This window comes from Paramormyrops kingsleyae, chromosome 8 (genome assembly GCF_048594095.1).
Source record: "Paramormyrops kingsleyae isolate MSU_618 chromosome 8, PKINGS_0.4, whole genome shotgun sequence".
Taxonomy (NCBI): domain Eukaryota; kingdom Metazoa; phylum Chordata; class Actinopteri; order Osteoglossiformes; family Mormyridae; genus Paramormyrops; species Paramormyrops kingsleyae.
This window is the reverse complement of record NC_132804.1, coordinates 34,644,765-34,668,822: the sequence shown is the minus strand read 5'-3', so window position 1 is coordinate 34,668,822 and position 24,058 is coordinate 34,644,765. Positions and strand designations below refer to the sequence as shown.

Genomic DNA, 24,058 nt, shown 5'->3' with positions numbered 1-24,058 from the left:
ATTAGATTAGATTAGATTAGATTAGACTTTATTAATCCCACAATGGGGAAATTCTTTGAGAAACAGCAGCAATAATGAAAAAAGACAGTACAAAAAAGGACAGGATCCACAGGATCAGCAAAAAAATAACAATACAGATAATGAAAACAATAGAAAAAAATTACTGTAGCGCAAAGAGATCATCAAGTAACACTTCCTTTATGAATAAAAGTATACCTTCCCCTAAGATGCTACATTCTGGACATTTGTGCGCTGGCGCTGCTACTTTGTGTGTCTATCTACCTACCTGTGGAGGAAGAACTAACATTTTTGTCCTTTGTCTACATCCATGGTTTTTATGATAACAGGAGAAAGTGTATCTTAATAGTCATACAGACTATAATATTACCAAGTGGTTTCCAATTTCTCTCTTGCAATGTCCTCCAAATATGCTATTCCTTCATGCTAAGTTATACTCCTGGCCATTGCTAGGCTTTGTTGTTACTTTTTTTTTCACTGACTCAGTAAGTATGTAGAGATAGTTACTGTTACTGACACTACGTGCCATTTAGACATGTTACACTGGGAAGAGTAGAGCCATGTGGTCAATAAAAAAAACAAATGAGGATCTTATTATGCCTGACTAGAATTCATTAGTTTGTTTATTTATCATGACATGACATCCCAGTGGGCAGCACCATCACTTCATGCTTTCAGCATCAGGGCTCTGTGTTCTGCCCCTGCTGTGTGCCGGGAGTTTGAGAGTTTTCTGCACCATGCAAAAGCATGCAGTTTGGTGTACCGGTGTCTTTAAATTGCCTGAAGTGTGTGAGTGTGCATGTTTTGGCCCGAGGATGGACTTGCTTCCTATCCAAGGTGATTCTATCGCCTTGTGCCTTATGCTGCCTGGAACTGGCTCCAACCTCCTGCCATGAATATACACTGGAGAAGCAGTTGGAAGATGGATTTTTTTGTTTTTGTTTTATCTTTAGTTTTTTTTTTTTTTTTTAAAACACCCCCTCCATTTTTTAAATAGACAGCTCTCGAGCATTTTATTTCCAAATGTGCTGAAGACATTAACAAATATGATGCCATGGGAGACCAGTTTTTAAAATGTGTTAAATTTATGATATAACCACAATTAAAAGGAAAGCAATTACTCAGCTGTGGTCAGAATAAGGTTGAAAAGGAGAAAAGGAAACAGTTATATAAAGCAGAACATGGTTTGTCAGACATCAATAAGAGTCAAGTAAGCCAATTGATACCAGTACTTTCTGCTTTGTTCACCCTCTGGAGAGCTAGGTGGTGTAATATCTCATTTGGTTTAGTTTGCTTTTTATGGGAAGCTAAGCCCAGAGATAAGATTTCTTTTAAAACCTGGCAAGTTGTCAGTAATAATGGAAATTGTTTTGATCCCACGACAGATAGGTCACTAGCTTTACTATACATCGGAGAGAATTTGCGTTAATTCCTTGCCTCTTGACCCCCTGGGGTTTGTCATGCTGTGGCAGTACACATCAGCCACACCTGAGAGACCGGCAAATTTGCATTTGACTGCTAGCGCCACTGTCACAGAGAGGTGGGGGAGGGTTTGTTCTGAAAGCACAGGCCTGACTTTGCTTGAGCAAGAAAAAGGTTTTGTGTCTGACCCTCATTGGAACTTTGGGCAGTGTTTGTGTGTGTGTATATATATATATATTGTTTTTGCTCCCATTTTTCATGAGCTGAACTCAAAGATCTGAAAGATTTTCAACATACACAAAAAACCCATTACTCTCAAATATTGTTCACAAATCTGTCTAAATCTGTGTTAGTGAGCACTTCTCCTTTGCTGAGATAATCTATCCCACCTCACAGGTGCTGATTAGGCAGCATGAATAATGTACAGGAAAATGGGGTACTCATTTGCAAATGCACCAATGACAAAAGCAGCCAATAGCAGGACTGTACTGTGTATAAAAGTGCTGCCACAGAGCTGCATGAATCATTTCTAAACGTGATTCCTGAAGAACAACACCAGAATGGCCCCTCAAGACCTGCCATGCCAGAAAAGATACACTGCGCAAGCTGCTTTGCTTCTGATGCAGGAAATGGATGACGGCGAGTCTGATGGCGGCGATGTTTCATTCGCTGTAGATAGCTCTGATTTGTCATCTGATGAAGGCACCGACTTTACAAGTACGACGGAACAAGAAAACACCAGCCCCCCACGAAAGAAGAGCCGTGGTATAGGGAAGAGAGATGCCAAGCCAAGCCTGACTGCAAAAGATGGCTCAGTTTGGCTGCATCAAGAAGCCGGACAACAATTTGAGACAGTGCATAGCACATCCTTCACTGCCAGCAGTGGACCCACAGAGTATGCAAAGCGTAAAGTCACCAGCGTGCTGCAGAGCTTCCTGTGTCTGATTGACATTGGGATGCTGCTGACCATCAGAGAGTGTACGCTCCTGCAAGGCCGCAGAACAAATCCCGAATGGAACCTGTCAGTGTATGAATTGATGGCTTTTCTATCAGTTCTGTTTTTCAAAGCAGTTATGTCTCCAGTTGGTGCCATGGTGGACTCCTGGTCGGAAGACTTTCTGGTGCCAGCAGTCAAGGAGACAATGTCCAGAGACCGCTTCATTAGAATTATGGCAAACCTTCGCTTTGACAACAAGGACACCCGTGCTGAGCGTGTAAAAACCAATAGATTTGCAGCAATTTCTGATATCTGGTCACGCTTCACTACAAACTGTGTAGCAAGTTTCTGCCCAGGACAACACATCACAATTGATGAACAGCTTTTCCCAACAAAGGTCCGTTGTCCATTCATACAGTACATTGCCACCAAGCCCGACAAATTTGGAATTAAATTCTGGATGGCCACAGATTTGGAGACGAAATATGTTTGCAATGTATTCCCTTACTTGGGAAAGGATCCTGGTCGTCCCACAGGTGAGAAGCTGTCAGAGAACGTGGTGATGCGTCTCATGCAGCCATTCCTTGATGTGGGCAGGAATGTCACAACGGACAACTTTTTCACCTCATTATCACTGGCACACAGACTGCTTCACCGTAACACCACTCTTCTTGGCACAATGAACAAAGTTCGGCGTGAGCTTCCACCTCCAGCAAAGGACACTGCAGCACGGGAACAATTCTCCACATCGGTGTTCAGAAGTGGCAGTGTGTCATTGACAGTGTATGCTCCAAAGGTGAAGAAAACAGTTTGTGTTCTGAGCTCCATGCACCAACACGTGGTGCCCGGGGATGACAGAAAGAAAAAACCAAACACAATAACAGACTACAACTATATGAAGTGTGGTCTTGATGTTTTGGACCAAATGGCACGCAAATACTCGGTACGAGCAGCAACACGCAGGTGGCCAGTTGCAGTGTTCTATAATATGCTGGACTTGGCGGCAGTGAATGCCTATGTGCTCTACAAGGCATGCACGGGGTACACAGGTACTAGAAGACGGTTTCTGCATCGTCTAGCCATGGAACTCCGAGGGCGATTCATGCAGGAAAAGGAAATGCAGAAAGAAAAGGCTTCTGCTGCTGCTGCTGCTACTATAGCCGCTGTTGCTGCTGCTGCTGCTCAGGCTGTTGTGCCAATGTCCTCACCCACATGGACAACGCAGTGCCAGGCACAGCAGAAATGCAACAAAAATCGCAGCAAGTTTCGCTGTGCAAAGTGCCACAAGTACACCTGCGCCAAATGTAGGGACCAGGATTACTGGGTCTGTACAGCGTGCAAATAAATAAATCACATAAATAAATTTGTATTTCAATTTGACTCTGAATGTTATCTGTTTGGCTGTTTTTTTCATTTCATTTTTTAACAAATAAAACACATTCTTGTTATAAAACATTCTGTGACAGTTTTTCTTTCATAATTGCAGTTTAGTCCGTGTGTGGGACATTTTGTGTGAATAAGGTACACAATCAAGTCACTGCTGTGAATGTTTCTCTGTGAGTTAGAGAGTTCCGGGCTGTAGGTGAATGGTGTGAACAACTGCAAATACCTTCCCTTGGAGAGTGTGAACGGGTAATTGGTGCGTTTACACAGCAATTACAGGAGGACAATGGACTGGCTCAAAATGCTAATTTGTCTCCAGGATTATTTTTTGTCAGTAAAACTAGTGTTAACCAGCATCTGCTCTGTGCCAAGACCCATTTTCAGCCTTTGTTTTCCTCTTCTCTAACACAGAGAAAGAGAAAGCTCTTATTAGTAGCACTTTTTTAGAATTATTCGATTGATCACTTGATTTGTTAGAGATACTGTCGCAACAGGACAAAATTATGGAAACTCAGAGTTCTGAGCAGAGTACACAGTGTCTGATAAAATGGCACAGCCCAAACTGCATACACACGGTCAGGCTTTCTGACTGTCAGTCAGTTCTTCTTTAGCTGCCACACCTCCCAGTACTCAGTCCTGCTGACTGCAAGCTATGTATTAAGGTGACTAAGAAGGACTAAGGCACTTATTCACTATTGGTATCACATTGGACTAAACCAGGTGATTAGCAACCAGTAACTAAGGCGATGATCGAGCTAATCAGAAAACAAAGTTAATCATAGAAACAATCAGATAACCAAGAAATCAGACACAATTAGAGAGAGAAAGTCAAACTGAGAAAGAGAACCCCAAGATTAACCAAACATCAAGACAGAGTAATTTGGGTGTAGGTGTGGGGGATTAAAGCAACTATTTTCTGACATGGCTTAAAAGTTAAAGTTTTTTTTTTTTTAAAAAAAAAAGGTGTGGTTGTATCTTATGGGATATGCAGCGTGCAATTCGACCTTTTCTGTGGAACAAGATATATACATGCTATGGGTTTGCTACCCAACCTTCAGAAGCACTCCAAAAACCTTCTAGACAGCATTGTTATTTATTTGAAAAGTTATTACTTGGACTTGATACTAAGAGCAGATTCTTTGCAAAGGGCAAAGGTTATAAAAGCAGGAAAGATACCTGTAGATACAAGATGAAAAGATGCTGTAGCTATATTTACCACTGATTGACAGACATTTTCAGTGCGAAATGACAGGGCCAGGTCTACTTTATCAGGGGCTCTAGGACACCCCAAATCCATAAATAAATTTCACATAGGAAGGTCCCCTGAAAGATGTCAGGAATGGGGGGGGGGGGGATTTTGCCAATTAGGCCCTAGGCAGCTGCCTAGTTTGCCTAGATATCCCTGGCCCTGCAAGCAGTTAAAAAAATTCATAATGGCCGTTTTTTTTTTTGGATATTTTAAATATAATGTATTTTGCCTGTTCTTGATGAGGAGGGCAGGTCGCATGAACTTAAGGAATGATATCCTTGTATAACCATAGCTATGGGCAAAAACATTTCCATTCAGCAGAGCAGAAGCACTTTAATTTACATGCTTAGTTCCTACACTCATGCCCCCAAAAAAATGCAAAGAAGGGTAATATTCATCTCTGGTGACTATGTAATCATTTTTCTGCCTTATGGTAGGGAGGGTTGAATTAATTCTCTGTTTTGTTCTCATTCTGTTAAATCCACCTCCTCACTAATTGAGAAAATAAGGGACAGATTAGTGAATGAATAAAAATGATCCCTACTATATTTTGTGTGACAAAACATCCTGCACTAAATATGATCTGCCATTTTATCTTAAGATGCTTGGAGTGATTTTGTACGTAGCTGCATACATTGAATTCTATCTGTAAAAACGACCCTATATTTCTTTAGTTGATACCTTATTTTGTAGTTCCTATTTAAAATTGCACTACTGAATATTGTAATAAGAATACAAGGAACTTCTTTCCACATTCATGTATCTATTTTTGACATTTTTCACAGCTGACATTGTTGTTTCATTGTACAGCCTCAGTGGCCACATTGCAGCCAATATGAGGCTGATAGCAATATTATATATTTTAATTCATACATATCAGAATGTTTTATGATGGCCACATGGTAGCTGAAGGAAATGCATCCTAACATACAGTATAAACTACAGTATAAAACCCAATGTCTGTTTTTGTGTCACATTATGAATATAAGAAATTTACAAACAAGAGGAGGCCTTTCGGCCCATCAAGCTCGTTGCCGAGAACTCAACTAATAACTCTGTCAGGGTCAGCATCCGTCTGTATGAGTCTTTCGTGTCTTCTCCCCATTTGGTCAGTAGGTGTCGCTCACCATCCTGTCCTCCCTGTTGTCAGTCTTTAGTATTTCCCTGGCTCCCCTTTGGCTGCATGGCTCAATGATCTGAGCATGTGGCTACCCTTCTTCATATGTTCTAATCCTGCCTCGTCTGTTTTTGGTATTTTGTAGAATTTTGTTCCCTAGTGTTTCATTTGTATCTGTTTTTCTAGTTTCTGTCTTTTGTGATTTGTATTTGGTTTTTGTCTTTGCTTTTGTGCCCATGATTGTGTTTTTACCTGTCTATTATTTCCCAGTATTAGATTTGGTTTCCCTGTTTCTGTCAGTTTCTTAGGTTCCCTGGTTGATTCCCCGGTTACTTGATTTAATTATTAGTTTCACCTGTTGCCTGTTTTCTTGTGCCAGTCCTTGTGTCCTTCCCCATTCCTGATTGGTTAATTGTTTCATGTGTCACTCCTCCTTTGTCGCCTTGATCTTTTTATAGTTAGTTTTTGTTTTTCCTATTTTACCCCTCGTGGTCCATTTGTTTTGTAGTTTCCTCATTGTTTTCAGTTCTGTTAATAAACCCCTTGTGTTTCCGTGAGTTGTCAGAGGATAGTATTCTCCTTTCCCCACCTGCATGATGCCCCGCCCCCGTGCCAGAACCACCCATATCTGTGACAAGCTCAGAGTTGTTAAAATCTTATTTAGCTCTAATTTAAAGGAACCCAGGGTTTTAGCTTACACCTTAGTGGATGAACATAAAGATAAAAATAAGCTTACTGCTGAAATTCATTGGTCGTTATTTGTGACTTAGAGGTATGCTAACGTATAATTCATTTCATCTAAATTTTAAGGATTACTAAACTGGTTCAATGAGGATTACTGTTTAGGATTGCAATAGAATTGAAAATGTCTGCCATAACTTGCAATCCAGGTACAAATAAATGTCAAACAATGCAGTCACCTGGATAAAAAGACCAAAGATGTCAATCACCACTTAAATAGTGTCACAACAAACATGACATGCTGTATAGTTTTTCAGATGCTGTACTACAATAACAGAATAAACAAAGCCAGAGAATCTTGTCTAAGCAATTTCATCTTGATTGGCACAGACAAGCAAAGGTAAACGTGTATAATGACACTGATACTTTTGACATAAAATTATGATTTTGACAAGTGATTCTGGGTCCTTTACGGACCAACTGGAGGAATTTCAATCAGGTAGGGCCCTAGAAAGCACCCCTCACATTCAGTTTACAAGGGTACAGCATTTATGGCAAATACAGCAATGTTCTTTATTATAGCAACTCAACTTGCTGACTGGTTATTTTGTGCAATTGGGGCAGGTTGTTCCAGTGTATCTCTGCAGTGCCCTAATTTAATTAGGGGAGCTACATAATTATGTGAAGTTTCAAGCAGCTCACAACCTAACAAACAGTGTGCAATTACCACATGACTTAATTTGAGGTGGAATGAAACCTTACTATGTTTATATTCTCTTTTTTATGTTGGTTATTAAGCCTGTTGTCTCATTGACACATACTGTAATGAGCTGGGTATTATTCTAGAACAGGGGTGCCCAAAGTGGGGCCCGCGGGCCAAGGTTGGCCCGCCGTACTATTTAGATTGGCCCGCCAATGAATATCTAAAATTTTTAATTATACTGTACTAAAATTTGTTTCAAAAATTCTTAAAGCAAGAATCCCAATGTAGCTATCAGTGCGTTTACTTTTTAGTGTACGTTGGCCTAACTAATATACAGTCGAACCCGGTTATGTCGCCGGAGTAGGGGGTTGCCAAAAAGCGTCGAGATAACCGATGATCGAGATAACCGAAAACCAATATGGCGGCAATATACTGTATTAAGATATGCTTGAAATGTATTTATGTGCGTTAATAAATTAGAATGTACATGCACGGGTTTTTGGCGTTGCCGTGATTTGTTTGATGACGCGATCGGCATGCTATAAAAATGCACATACATGTCGGCTAACAACAAAAGGCATATGTGCACCAACTAAAAGCGGAGATTTACCAGTATACAATAAAAACCACCGTCGATTCTCGATACAAACCTTTAATTATATTATCCAACACTGCAAACACAAAGATCGCTCACAAAATCACAAAAAAACCTGCGGGGTGTAATTCGTTGTTACAAAAAGCAAATCTGCAGTGTCAAAATTACATTCACAAGTCATTTCGCTCTGACAGCTCTGAAATGTATCGTACACGCAGTTAATATGGTTTCTTTACAAAGTCTAAAATGCTTAGTTGCTTTTTGCCTTTAACAGTCTGCTTGCAAACAAATGCTTCGATATTATTTATGCTGTCTAAAACAGTCCATCCCCTACAAAAGAACCATACTGTCAAATTTTTTGTAGCATTTCTATCACCTCACCGGCAGAGGGAATTGGTTCCAAATCTTCGTCCGCATCTTCTTCATCTTCGTTGTCATTGCCGCATGCAGATATGCTTGGCTTTGGTTTTGATGGGGATTTACCTAGATCGCGTTTCACCTGCGTTGTTCAGCGAATTACCATGCGAATGCGATTTGAATACGCGCTGTTTAGCACTTGTGATACATTTTAAAAAGCCGGCGATTAGTTACGGGGATCGAGATAACCGATGTTAAGTGGCGATTTTGGCCCTCTTTCGTGCTCGAGATATTAGGGTTCGGAGACATAAAAGAATCGACATAACCGATGAGAAATGCTATTGCAATAAGGGAATTTGGCGGTTCCACTTCAAAAACGTCGACTTAATAGGGTTGGTGAGTTAGCTGAGGTCGAGATAAGTGGGTTCGACTGTATATTATACAGTCCTCACTCATGGTGCTTTGATTACATTTGAAATATCTAAGACTAAAATTGAAATACAAGCAACTATATGTCACGCCGGCGGGGAGGCGAACAAGGAAGCAGGCGAATCGCAGCAAGGAGTTAGGGAAACGTGGGTTTTAATGGAGGGACGGACAGGCACGGACACCACAACGAGACACTACAATGACAGATCTAGGGAATACAGACTGAGACTCGGACTAAATACACAAGACTAGGTAACAGAACGAGCTACAGGTGGGAACAATTAGGGCGAAACAGGAGGTAATGAGATGGGCGTGGCACTCATCGGGAGCGGACGGAGCGGGGCGTGACATAACCCCCCCCCAAAGGCGCGCACACCGGGCGCGCCAGGGAGGAGGCGACGGACGGGACGAGGGAACAGGACCTGAAAGACAAAACAGAACGTCAACCAAACCCAGGAAACAGGACGGAGACGCAAAAGACGAACAGGGACGAAACGAAGGACAGGACCTGACAGAGAACAGGGAAGGCGGAGAGACAGACCCAGAAGGGAGACACAGGGGGAACACCCACAGGCGACACGAAAGGGCCAGGGGTGCCAAAAGGAGGGACAAAGGGACCAGAAGGAGAAACAGGCGGGACGAACGGAAAGGGAGGAGGAACAAGGGGAGCACGAAAAGGCCCAAGCGGGCGACGGGCAGCGGCCGGAGGGGCCGCAGGGGAGAGGGAGAAGGGAGCAGGAGGGGACCACCCAGGGACCAAGGGGACGGGACGAGGGAGTGACGGAGGGGACCAGGAGGGAGCAGGAGGGAACACCAGGAAAGGCAGGCAGGAGGGGGAAGCCGCGGCAGGCGGAGGCGCAGCCGGAGCCGGCGAAGGCGCCGTCCGACGCCAAGCCGGAGCAGGGGGGCCCGGAGGCGGCCGACCGGGAGCCGGAGGCGGGACCGAGGACCGGCACCCAGGAACCAGGGGGGGACCCGGCGGCGACCGCCGACCCCGAGGCGCAGGACCCGCAGGCAGCCACCGAGCCACAGCTAGGGGCCGAACGGGCGAGCCAGGGGGCAGGGCGGGCGGGACCCAGGCCCGACGCCTGTGTCCCCGTCCCTTACGGGACACTGACAGGCGGGGTCCTGGATGGTGTCGGTCTTGCCGGGGTAAGGGAGAGGGAGTCTCAATGGAGGTCCATAGGGCAATCCCAGAGGGATCCCATTCCAGGCCTTCCTCCTCCCCGGAGGAAGGAGCGGCAGCCAAGCAGTGTGGGACCTCCTCGGGGACAATGAGCAGGTCTGGGGGAAGTCGAGGCAGGGCCTCAGGTGAGGTCACGGGCAAGACAGGAACGGCGGCCTCAGGTGGGGCCGTGGGCAGGACTGGAACGGCGGCCTCAGGCGGGGCCGCGGGCAGGACGGGAACGGCGGCCAGCTGGACAGGCGCCGCAGGAGGAGCGGTGGCAGCAGGCCGCATACGGAGCAGCTGCCTCAGGGTTTCTTCTACCCCGGCTAGCTGTGGGAGTGGGGAGTCAGGGGCTGCCCTGGCAAACTCCCTGCGGAGTTGCTCCAGGAGCGGAGCTGCCTCCGGGGAGTCTTTTCTGGCGGGTTCGCCAACCACCCGCCAGTACTGTTCCTGCAGGACTCGAAACCTGCTGCTCTCCTCCAGACAGGGCTGTGGTTCCGGGACCCTGTGGGATGCTGCAGCAGGCAGATCCGGTGCCGGCAGAACAGGCAGTTCAGGTGCCGGCAGGATGGGCGTTGCCCTCCCGCGGCCAGCAGGGGGCGCCGTCGCGGGGCAGAACCCCCCCCCAAAGGCGCGCACTCCGGGCGCGCCAGAGAGGGACACCCCGGCGGGCGCCACCAGCACGCGGTTAGCAGGGGGCGCCTCGGCGGGCGCAGCCTCCACGCGGCCAGCAGGGGGCGCCTCGGCGGGCGCCACCAGCACGCGGCCAGCAGGGGGCGCCTCGGCGGGCGCAGCCTCCACGCGGCCAGCAGGGGGCGCCTCGGCGGGCGCCACCAGCACGCGGCCAGCAGGGGGCGCCTCGGCGGGCGTAGCCTCCACACGGCCAGCCACCGGGACTGTAGGTAAGCCAGGCAGGACAAGCGGGTCCAATGGGACAGACGGGTCAGGCAGAACAGGAGGTGCCGCTGACAAGGCGGCGGAAGCTGCAGCAGGCGGTGCCGCAGGCAGAGCGGCGGCAGCTGCAGCAGGGAAGACAGGCAGGATGAGTGGCGCCGCTGACGAAGCGGCGGAAGCTGCAGCAGGCGGTGCCGCCGGCAGAGCAGCGGCAGCTGCAGCAGAGAAGACAGGCAGGACTGGCAAGTCGAGCGGTGCTGCTGGCATCGCGGCGGCTGCCGCAGGCGGGGTTGCAGGCAGCACAGCCGCGGGCAGATCGGCGGCGGCAGCAGGCAGCGCAGCCGCGGGCAGATCGGCGGCGGCAGCAGGCAGCGCAGCCGCGGGCAGATCGGCGGCGGCAGCAGGCAGCGCAGCCGCGGGCGGATCGGCGGAGGCATCAGCAGCAGGTGATGCCGCGGGCAGATCCGGAACACGCAGGTCCGGAGCCGGCAGGAAGGGTGCTGAGCGTGTGGGCGCCCTCCCTTTCAGGGCTTTGGGAACCCGGGGAATGCCGTCCAGTACGGCGCGAATTCCGCCTGGCCCCAGACGCTCTGGATGCGAGCCGGCCAGGCTCGTAGCAACGGTGTCCTCAAAGGCGGGGAGGAGATAGCAGGCTCCTATGAAGAGCGACGGAGTCTCTTCCTGGTGCTTCTCCCTTTGCTTGGCGAGCCGGCGTTGTAGCCGACGGAGGTACTTCCGGGCTTTGGTCAGGGGGTAGTCCTGCCCTGACGGGCGCTCCTCCCGGAGCAGGTCCCGGCCCCGGCTAGCCAGCTCCAGGGCTACCGGGTCCTGCTGTACCTCGGGCTGGGCATGCCAGTATACGAAGTCCTGCAGCAGTCCGAGCCGGAGGTGCTCGGACTGCTGCTTCGTATCTTCCGAGAGATCTGTCATTCTGTCACGCCGGCGGGGAGGCGAACAAGGAAGCAGGCGAATCGCAGCAAGGAGTTAGGGAAACGTGGGTTTTAATGGAGGGACGGACAGGCACGGACACCACAACGAGACACTACAATGACAGATCTAGGGAATACAGACTGAGACTCGGACTAAATACACAAGACTAGGTAACAGAACGAGCTACAGGTGGGAACAATTAGGGCGAAACAGGAGGTAATGAGATGGGCGTGGCACTCATCGGGAGCGGACGGAGCGGGGCGTGACACTATAAGGGTAATGTAGAGTATATCTGTGCACATATGTACATTTCCACACTTCATAAATAGTCATATTTTAACAATTTACAAAAAGTCCCATGAGTCTTTGCTTATATTGTTGCTACTGTTGTTGTGTTGCTGTTGGACATGCACTCTTTGACATTTTGCACTACATGTGATTACAAAAGTTTAGACGTGCTCTAAATGCCTATATATGACTTATTTGTCATATTTTGTTTAATGTTATTTATACAGAAAGGAAGGTTAGATAACTGTTTGATAAATAAAAGTAGCCTACTTTACTTTACTATTAGTGTATTTTGTGTAAAATATTACATTTGGCCCGGGGTCCTCCGATAGATTTTCATTTTGGCCCACTAAGGGAAAATGTTTGGGCACCCCTGTTCTAGAAAGTGGGTTTGGGGTTTAACCTGAACTCCATGCTGTCTGTATTTAATGTAGTTGCATTCTAGTAGGGACCAACTTGGCAGCAAGGTACAATGTAAAATGCAAAACATAATTAAAAAATATTGCATATTTGTATCTATGTTTGCCTAATTGTAGACTTTGGCTAATTGTTAATATTCATTATGTATACAGTGGTACCTCAGTTCTCGAACTCATTAGGACTCAAATTTCTTAAAAGTCGAACCAACCAGTTCGGGAAAAAAATTACCTAGAGCTCAATCTGAATCTCAGAAGTCAAACCGTGAACACCAACCTAAGATAACTTGTAAGCGTGGGGAAATGAGTCACGCGGCACGTCTCTCAGCAGAAACAAAGGGTAACGCTTCAGTCTCAGCCTAGCATTAGCTGTGATATTGTCGTGCCCAGCGGGGACGGAACGGACGTCAGGGTATCGGGGAATATGGGGTTTAATTACAGGTAAGGCAGGCAAAACGCAGACGGACAATACAATGACCGGACTGGGGAAACAAACTGAAACACGGACTAAATACTGAGGACTAAAGACAAAAACCAGAAACAGCTGATCACACGGGGATTCCACACGGGGTTAAGGAGGGGGTGTGGCACACGGAAGGAGTGGATGATCGGGGCAGGACACATTGTTTGGATACATTTATTTTCTTACTTTACAAATTACTGTTTTGATAAATGTGCTTAGATGTGTTTAGTACGGTATATGCTCTTCTTGTTTTATCCGGTTCATTTTGTGTTTAAATGCTAAAAAAAACATATTTAGGTGTAATTTTTTGGGGCTGGGAACCAATTTATTGGTTTTCCATTATTTCTTAATGGGAAAATTCGATCACAACTCGAAATTTTTAGAATTCGATCCGGAGTTCTGAACGGATTAAATTCGAGTTCTGAGGTACCACTGTATATGGATGGATGAATGGAATGGGGGGTTGGCGATGTTTGTCCCCCAGTACATTTAACATAATCAGCAGAGACTTTTACATGAAATCACTGGTCTGTTCATTATTGGTCTAAATGGATCGAGTGATTCTCAACCTGTGGGTCATAACCCAAATTTGGGTCGCGACTAGTTCTGAAAGGGTTTGATAGATAGACTGTCATCTCCAACAGTTTGTCTCTCAGCAGAAGGGGCTGGATGCTGTTGAAAATGCTGGAGAAGTAAAAAAACATGTTTCTCACAGCACTGCCTCCATTGTCCAAGTGAGAGTACAGCCTGTGTAGCAGATAGAGGATGGCATCCTCCACTCGCACATTCTCCTGGTAAGCAAACTGTAGCGGGTCAAGCACATGGCGAACCTGGGGTCTTAGGAGGAGGTGGAGCAGCAGCCGCTCAAGGGTCTTCATTACGTGTGAGATGAGGGCAACAGGCCTAAAGTCGTTGAGTTCTTTGGGGTGTGGCTTCTTGGGAACCGGTACCAGGCATGATGTTTTCCATAGTGTAGGTACCCTCCCCAGATGCAGACTCAAGTTGAAGACATGTTGGTGTGGCTCCCCCAGTTCCACAGCACAGGCCATCAGCAATCTTGCACAGATGCCATATGGCCCAGCAGCTTTCGGTTTCAGCCCCTTCAATTCTCTTCTTACCTGCTCTACAGTGATAGTGGGGGGTGAGGGGACACTTGCAGAGCCTGGTAGCAGCGGCCGGGGGGAGGGGGAGTTTGCAGTGGAATGTCACAGGTTGGCAAAGGAGGTGTAGGTTTGATGGCTGCGCCATCAGCAGACCCATCAGCAGACAATGCCCAGCAGTTCACTGGAATGTCACATGTTCGCAACGGAGGTGTGAGTTTGATGGCTGAGACGTCAGCAGACAATGCCCAGCCATCAGTGTCCAGTGGAATGTCCCAGGTTGTTGATGGAGGTGTTGGGCTGCTAGCTGTGCAGCCAGCAGGCAATGGTGGGGGATGTGTTGGGGTGGTTGCTGCAGCAGTTACAATGGCCAGGCCATTAGCAGTAGTGGCAGAGTCATCAAAACGGTTATAGAAATAATTTAGCTGATTTGCTCTAGCCACATCACCCTCTGCCCAGGTGCTGTTTTTCCTCCATCCTGTAACCTGCTTCATCCCCTTCCATACCTCTTTCATGTTGATTTCTTCCGATTTCCATTTCAACTTTCTTACTGTAAGACTCCTTTGCCTCTTTCAGATGCTCTTTGAGCTCATTCTGCACACACCTCAGTTCAGTTAAGTCACCATTCTTGAATGCCCTCTTCTTCTTATTAAGGAGATTTTTGACATCACTGGTCACCCAAGGTTTATTATTAGGGAAGCAGCGCACCGTCTTTGTGGGAACTACAACGTCCATGCAGAAGTTCATGTTGTCCGTTGTGCAATGTGTGACCTTCTCTAGATCCTCTCCATTCTGTAGCACACTCCAGTCAGTGGATTCAAAATAGTCTCTCAAGGCCTCTTCTGCTTCTGGTGTCCACTTCCTGAAGGTGCATGTAACAACTGGTAGCCTGTGTACTTGTGGTTTATACATTGGCTGAAGATGAATGAGGTTGTGGTCCGACTTTCCCAGTGGGGGTAGGGGGGTGGAGCTCTATGCATCCCTCATGTTTGCATACATGAAGTCTATTGTCCTATTTTTCCTAGTTAGGCATTCAACAAACTGGTAAAAATTAGTGAGGGTGGAATCCAGTGTTACATGATTGAAGTCCCCAAAAGCATCTGTGTGTTGAGTTTGGAGCCTTTCAATCGTAGAGTGAATGACGTCACACGCTGTGTCCGGAAGAGCTCGTGGTGGAACATAAACACAGACAACAATGGCATGCGAGAACTCCCTCGGCATGTAATACGGCCGGAGACTAACCGCTAGTAACTCCACATCCTTACTGCATACAGTCTCTTTAACTGTAACATGACCGGGATTACACCATCTGTTATTTATGTACAGCGTCAGTCCACCTCCCTTCTTCTTGCCCGAAAGTTTGTTATCTCTGTCCAAGCGAATCACGCTGAATCCTGGTAGCTTACGTTAGCAGTGGGGATGCAGCTAGTTAGCCACGTCTCCATCAGGCATATCAGACTACATTCTCTGAACAACTTCTGGTTCTTTACCAAGGCAGCCAGTTCGTCAGTCTTATTAGCCAGTGAGTTCACGTTCCCCATCACTATCGATGCAATTGAGGGCTTGTATCTCCACTTCTTCTCCCGTCGCCTTGCCCTCACCTTAACTCCAGCTCTGCAGCCCCGAAAGCACCACAATTCTTCAGGGGTGTTAAAGTGAACGTCGCCAGCATTCCTTCATAGTGCGACCAGATGATTCCTTGTATAAACAAGTTTTCTGCTGAGTGTTGCAATACCAGTTCCATATCCACAGGATAGAATACAGACACTCCTCAGATTGTGTAATCCAAGAGTTGTGAAGTAAAAAAAAAAAAAGTCAACAAAAAGAAGATGTAAAAAACACACAAAGACACGGAGCTAAAGGATGTGCTGCCACTCTCGCCAGCACCCAGAACAAATGCACACAGAGTTGCAAGGCAGAGTTGGAAATGTAAGCATTTTAAAACCAACAAGCTCTTATACTGATCCGCAATCAGATTTCCCAGCCCCAATTATAGAATTAACCTACATAAACGGGTCTTGGATCTGCAACTCAGACCAAACAGGCACGACAACCTTCTAATTTGCACACAGCTGCAAACAGGAAGGCTGCACACATCATGAAGGCAGTGATGGGAGGTAGTGCTGCTACATTTAGCGAAGCTATTAGTTTAACTACATTTTCTAGTAGCTTTCCTGTAGCATCGCTGATTTCTGAATCAAATAACTTTCCAGTAGTTACGTTATTTTTTTGATCAAGTAGCGACATAGCGTCCGCAAAAGCTACAATTTCCAGGACATGTCTCTGAAAAGCAGAGGTTTCCTCTGCAGTATGATTTTGAAACGCAACAATCAGACAGAAATTAAGCATGTTCATGCGCGACCTTCTACTCTGCTTCTACTGCCTGTCTATCGAAACACGCATGCGTATGGCAGCCTCATGAGATCGATACTTCAGTTTCAATTTCTGTCCTGAATGCACTGCGGATGTCTGTGTAAGCACTGCTGCTCCCGATTGCCGCTCCTGGCTATCACGTGACTCAGCGGCGCCAGGCAAGAAAACGGGCTCACTTGCGCGCGCACACATACACACAGAGTGTAATATTTAGAATAAAGTACTGAATTCACAATAATTAAACAGTAGAGATAGTTCGCGGTTTAATCACCAGATGGCGTTTATTACACCCGTACTGCTACAACCCACACACTCGCACGCACACTACGTACAACAATAAACATTAACGATTATACATGACGTAACACACAGCTCATTTATAATCACACACACTACAGTATTTATTTACTCATAGACTTTGCCCAAATTCTGTCCTGGGTTTTAACTAATTAAGAAATAAAAAAAACACTTAAAAGTAATGAAAATGAATTCAGCTTTAGCAATTTGATGATGCATCCACCTTAGTTATTAAAAAGTATGGATACCTCACAGGGGTCCCAGCAAGTGCAGCCTGTGAAAGACTGTTTAGCGTAGGAAAGGATATTTTCAGACCAAAGAGAAACCGCCTTTCTGATGCCACCTTTGAAAAGCTTCTCTTGTGCCGTGTAAACAAACACTTGTTAGAACAATAAGAGCCCAGCCATGCACCATTACCCCTCTCCCCCCGCCCGCCCCTCCCCTTCCATCCCATTCCCACAGCACTAAAACATGTAATTCAGGACTCTCATTTCAGTTTGGACCAGTTCATTTGCTACTGTCCCAGTGATCACTGTCTGAGCCATGCTTATTAATCATGGTGTTGCATGTCGTCCGTAAACACAGTTTAACACGGTTCTTAAACACAAAGTTCATTTGTAACTTCAATCGACTTGTTTAATTGGGGTCTGAAGAAGTTTTCTCATTAAGGGAGACCCTGAGGAAATAAGATGGCTGATAATATGGTTTTTCTTTTCCCTAGAAATTTTAAATTGATTTAAACATATAGCCATGTCTTGCCCATCGAACACTACACAGTAGCTTTCATTTGGTACGAAATAGTTTGTTTACTAGAGTACTGGTTTACCTAGTAGTAGGCCAATAACTTTTTTTTTTTATTCCCAGAAGTAAGCTTTTATTTATGCCTCGATGCTTCACATAATGCAATGTCTACACTGTGTTAAATCATGGGTTGTTCTTTAATAATTGTCTTAAACGTGTATCTGACTGTCATATTGAACTGATCTGGCATTAGGTTGGTACAACGTGAAGTAGCTTCTGATGTAGTAAACTACTTTTGCCATATTTGTGTAACTTAGATTGCTATATTTCTATGGGTGGTAGCTTTTGTGTAGTGAAGCTTAATTTATTGTTGAGTAACTGATAGCTTAGCTCACTACACTTTACAAGTAGCTTGCCCAACACTGCATGAAGGGAATAGGGGAAAGCCTTCGGGAGCCTCATCCCTAGAAGGGACTAAACCATCAGAGGGCTAGTAGGATCAGGCATGTTTGGGATCAGGTCTGGTGTGGTGCTGAGGTGTCACAAGCTGTATGACAGCACTTGGATTCCAGTTTGAAGCGGCCCATCTGGGTTAATGCATGGAACGTCTTGTCTCTCCGGCAAGATAACCATCTTCCTCTGTTGTTGGGGAGCTTTGCAAACTCCACATTTTGGTGGTGGCACTCTCTGAAGAATGCAGACTGGGGAATGGCCAGATTTCTGTCGGTATTTGTAAGAGGCATCTGTGAGCAGGTGACACACCATCTGTGGTCCAATGACCCATGTCCTGCTTACAGAGGAATCGAAGCATTACATACATCTGAATCTGTTCCTTGGAGACTTGCAGTCAGGGCAGGTGATGGTCCATACGGATGACCCTGACCTGCTGGGCTGGCTGCTTTGAGCAGTTGTTTAAAGCTGATCCTCTGGCTAGGATGCTGGGCATCTCTGGGTCCACGGTTCTTTTGGCTGATCCCCCATCAGCTGTGAACCACCCAATCTCACTGAGATTGTATGAATGGTGAATCAGATAGGGGTAGGGAAGGCCACAGGGATCTGTGGTATCCAGGATGGTAAGGCTGCCCTCCTGGCATTGCAGGCAATCTTTGCTTCCATTTGGGAGACAGGTATCATCCCAACTGACTGAAAAATGTGACTTGTTGTCTCTGTCAGGAAAGGGAAGGGTGATTGCCTGTATTATAGGAACTACAGTGGGATAACAGTGCCAGGCAAGGTCCTTGCTAGGGTCATCCTTAGCAGGATCTGTGATTATTTCCTCGCCTACCAGCAACTGGAGCAGTCTGGTTTTAAGCGTCTACCATCGACTGCATCCTGGAACTGAGGGTTCTCATCGAGTACAAAAGTGAATATCGGCAATTTTCATAAAGCGTTTGAGTTGATGGAGCTGCCCTGTGGGACATCCTGAGACTTTGTGGGATCCCCCCGAAGTTGCTGGACGTCATGGCTGGCCTGTATACTGGTACTATTAGTGCTGTGCAGAGTGGAGGGAGAACCTCCAGTAGTGTGTCTGTCTGTCTCAATGTCGACCCCAGTGAGAGGTTCACTTATTTCGGCAATGACATTCATGTCTCTGCTGACTCTTCCTACACTCTAAAAACTGCTGGGTTAAAAACAACCCAATTTGGGTTATTTTGGTAACCCAGCGCTGGGTAAAAAAGGGACTAACCCAACGCTGGGTTATTTTGACCCAACAAGTTGGGTTACACGTTTAACCCAGCATGCTGGGTTGTGATTTTTAACCCAACTATTAGTTAAAAATGACTACACTGCTGGGTTGAATGTAACCCAAAATGGGTCAGAAATTTAATCTAGAAACTTTGGTGATTAAAATTATTAAAATAAAAACAATTCTACAGCAATACATACTTCAGTAATGGAATTTTATTTATGACAAAACATGTAAAAAATGTGTCCATATGAATTTAAGACATTTTTCCCATCTCCACCTCAGCATCAAGACAATTTCTATTAAAATGTATCAAACTGTATCACAGAAACACTGTGACTGAAGTCAGTAACAATGCATCAGACTGAAGTCAGACAAATTAACTTTAGAAAAACACAGTTTGAAATATGAAAACGTTTCATAACATTTACATCATGCATAAACATTAATATATCCTGAGATATACCTGTAGGAATCATCAGTAAGAATCAATTGCAATGTAATTGCAGAGTAGAGGAAAAATAAAAGTATGTAGAAGTAATAATGAAAAAGCATCTAACTGACTGAAGTCAGACAGATTAACTTTAAAATACAAATTTGTGCATAAACATTAACATATCCTGATATATATAAATCATCAACTGAAAAAATATGTAGAAGTAATAATGAAACGGCATCAAACTGACTGAAAAAACAAACGAAAAAAAAACTTAAGAAAATACAAATTTAAGATTAGGTCAAAATAGGAAAACATTTTATAACTTTTATGTGCAAACATCAATATATCCTGAGATATAAAGTGACTGAAGTCAAATTTACTTCCAAGAAAATATGTATTTAAAATATGAAAACATTTCAAACGTCCACTGCAGCAAGTAATGTACTTTGCTCAAATGCTGTGCCATTTATTATAGCAAAGGGTTGAAAGCAGTGGTTGTCTCCAAGCATGAGAACATAAGAAAATTCAATGGACTCTTCTGAACGAAGGTACTCAGCCATATTGGTCCCAATCTGAAAAAAGGAAAAATAAATAAAAAAGAAATGGTATAGATTCATTAAGAACTCAAAAATGTGTAAAAGTTAAATATCCTTAGAGCTACCTTCAGAACACCTAAAAAACCTTTAGGAGCATTAAAGACCATAACACACCAAGCTATCAGCATTAGTTAACCACTGACCATGGCCTTAGCACTATGCTTAGAAAATGTCCGTCGAACATGCTTAGTTTCAAGCCTCCTTTAGCCTGAGCTGAGCTCAGACATTCCCGCCTGCATCAAACCATTTACAGGATTAAAGAAATTACATGTTCGTAGTAAATTAACATCGTTTGCTGTCGAATGTACAACTAAGTCAAACGAATTGAACGAAATGTACCTTACAAGCAGAGCGGGAAATTTATGTGGATGTGCTGACAAAATCAAATTAGTTAAGTAAACTCCGCTATATCAAAACCGTATCTAACACAGTAAATCATTAATAATAAACAAAGTAGATTTAACATATACAAAAGTAATATTTAAAAATTTTACGTTATCCTTTCCAAGCTCCTTCCGATGACGATGTCACGCGCGCTTTCCCGTCCACTGAGCAAGAGATCGGCCGTCGCTTAGTCGTTAGGTAATCTCAGTTCAACTGACCGAAAGCCTAAAATTTGCATGTATATATATTATACAGTAAAGCAAATGTTTTATTTATTATGAACATTGTTAAATACACACTGAATAACTTACGTTTCAGACAGAATTTCACTGGCTTCCCTCTAAAGACGGCGCAAAACTCTGTCAACTCTCGCTGATGTCCCTGGATGTTGACGTGACGTGCGTGCTCTCTTTCACGTCCGCGTTCCCAACCCAGCACTGCTGGGTTATAGATCAAGACCGATTTTCAACCCAAATTGGGTTAAATCAACCCAACTTTGTTACCCAGCAGTCTCAACCCAGCATTTGGGTTGAAAAAACAACCCAGCGTTTTTTAGAGTGTATGAACTCAGTAGATGGATTGGTAGAGCATAGGGGGTCATGAGGTCGCTGGAAAGGGGTATGTGTCACTCCAGAAATCTATACAAGAGTCTTTAAAGTCCTGGTGCTCCCTGTCTTGCTGTATGGCTGTGAGACATGGATGCTATCCAGTGAGCTGTGTCTCTTTGGAGAATCCTTGGGTACTGGTAGTTTGACTTTGTGTTGTTGCTAGAGGAGTCCTGAATGAGGCACATTACTTGCATTGTGAGGGAGTGTCAGCTACGGCACTACAGCCATGTGGCAGATTTCCCCGAGGGTGATCCGGCTCGCAGGATCCTCATTGCTGAGGACCTGAGCTGCTGGACCAGGCCAAGGGGACGCCCACGTAAGACCTGGCTGCGGCACATGGATGGGTCTTTCTGGAGGGTGGGACTGGATTATGTGTCTGCCAGGGGGTCGCCAGCCGGGATTCTGAAGTGTTTCTTCATGTCGTGGATGCGGCAACATGCTGCATCAGTGCATGCTCTCCAACCTGACCTGACCTAACCTGGACTGCAACTGCTTAGTGCAAACCTAGTGAATCCAAGAAGCGGAACCACAGATGCTTAATATAAAATGCACTGGCATATCCAGTCAGATTTGTCCAATAGGCATTTATTGATGTAAATTGCAGTGTGCACTGTGCCCTTGATCATAGCATAAATTTAAACCTATACCATTAGCACAACTAATGTTTTTCATCCCTTAAATTATTAAAATAACTAAGGCATTATTCTAACAAAGTTTTTTAAAAATGTTTTTGATGTATGTTGATACATATCGCTCACTAGTTCCTACAGCTATTAAATGTAATTAAATAAACCGTTCCGTCTTATTTAATATAAACCAACAATATACAGCTAAATTGTTTTATTCCTTAAATCTTATTGGTTTAAAAATTTATACTAATTGTGATGCAAGGTGAGCAGAGTGGAGGCAGACCCCGTATTGCAGGAGAACAGGGTTTTAATTAATGGGCAAACCGGGTGCAAACAAAGCCAAAGGGAATATCCAGTAACGTCGTCGGGGCGCAAGCAGAGGGTCAATAGCCAGTGAGGTCAGTCCTACACAAAAGGACAGGACAAGACGACGACAGGGAGGGAGGACCGAGGACGTGGGTTCAGGGGTGTAGGGCAGGGCAGACAGGCGGGTCAGCAAGACAGCAGGGCAGGATGGAGCAGGCAAACGGGGAAGACACAAGACAGAGAAAACGCTTGATAAGGTTCCAATATATTGGCAACAATACTTCACAATGAGCGTGATGTAATGTCCACTTTATGAAGCGGCGCTATTGGTGCGTTCAATCATTTCTCTCCGAGTCAGAACTCGGATAAAAACGTCACAAAAAACATCACGTCCCATCGGAAACACACCTCTTTTATGACGTTGATGTCGGACAGAATTTTCTTGTCCGAGTTACCCCTGTGACGTAATTTCAACATGGCCGGTCACACACTCAACAGAAATTATAGTTTATAAATCTTTAAAAATGTTAATTTTGTTAAATGTATTAATAGTTATAAATGTAATTGCATGTGTTCGATTTAGAGAATACCATATCATGACCGTAAACAGTATCCTAGCATGCAATATCAGATTTATACCAGACTTGTTAGTGTCTTTGGTTTATTTGTAGTTTGTTTGCCTCTCGAAAAAGAAATATTGCTATGAATGTACTAAAATATTTGATAAATCTTGTAATGTGGTTTGACTAGTTTGTGTTTGTTGTTTGTTTGTCTCTCGGAAAAAATAATCTCACTCCAAATCTGCTAAAATATAAAGCAATACACAGCAGCGTGTTCATGGAGGCAGCCATGTTTGTTCCGAGATGTGATAGCTCGAATGCGAGATTGTCGGATGTTATGTCACTCAACTGGGAATTTCCGAGTTCCGAGAGAAAAACAAACGTACCATATTAGTAGGGAATAGCCCTCAGCTGTTCCTTCCCGCCCGTGTGGGCATGCCACTAATTTGTCATACCCTGTGTAAGCTATAGAGCTTTATCCAAATGTAGCAAAATTCAGCTAAACAAACCAGGAATGTGGTGTTACAGATTGACTTTTATTTAAATTAGAAAGAGATTTTTTTATAGTATTTACAAATAAGAGTTCATTAATTCATAAATAGAGTTAATGTGTTTTCTGCCAGGAAGGGATGCTGGCTGTGTTCCTCCCATACACAGGATCAGCGTCCAGGGGTGTCAAACTCCAGTCATGGGGGGCCGCAGCCCTGTGTAGCTTAGTTCTTTCCCTGTTCCACCGCAAATGATTCAGCTCAAGAGCTGTGTGGTAAGTAGCACAAGAAGTTGAATCAGGTGTGTTAAATGAGGGGAAACCCAAAAATGTGCAGGAGTCCAGCCCCCAGGACTGGAGTCTGACACCTGTGGTCTAAACGGTGTGCTATAGACACTCTGTAGTCTCGCGGCACAGTAGACAGCATACTGCACAAGTGGATGGTGTCACTACCAAAAATGTTACACTTACCGAAAATGTAACTTCCGCTACTACGCATGCGCACGCTTACGACTTCTGAAAGAAGGCATGCTATTTTTACGGCATCATGTCACATTTCATTGTCTGTTGATTTTTGATGAGAACGTCGATAGTGAGGAGAAGGTTTAACTGGATAATGATGGAGACCTTTGACTTTTACTCCACTTTAAAAAAAAATATTTCTCACAGGGCATTAATGCCCAATGTGCCTCCGAAAGAGCGATGTAAAATACGGCGTATGGCCGTGAATTTTACAGTCAAAGGTGACATTACTTTAATGTTTATCTCTAAATGAAATTACCATTATGTATTACACCCAGT

General features: G+C 44.9%; 1 protein-coding gene across 2 annotated transcripts in view; it reads left to right on the top strand.

Annotated features, from left to right (window-relative positions):
- The window catches only part of LOC111832835 (cadherin-4-like), a 362,676-nt gene that overhangs the window by 245,706 nt on the left and 92,912 nt on the right, over positions 1 to 24,058 (top strand). The window lies entirely within an intron of this gene.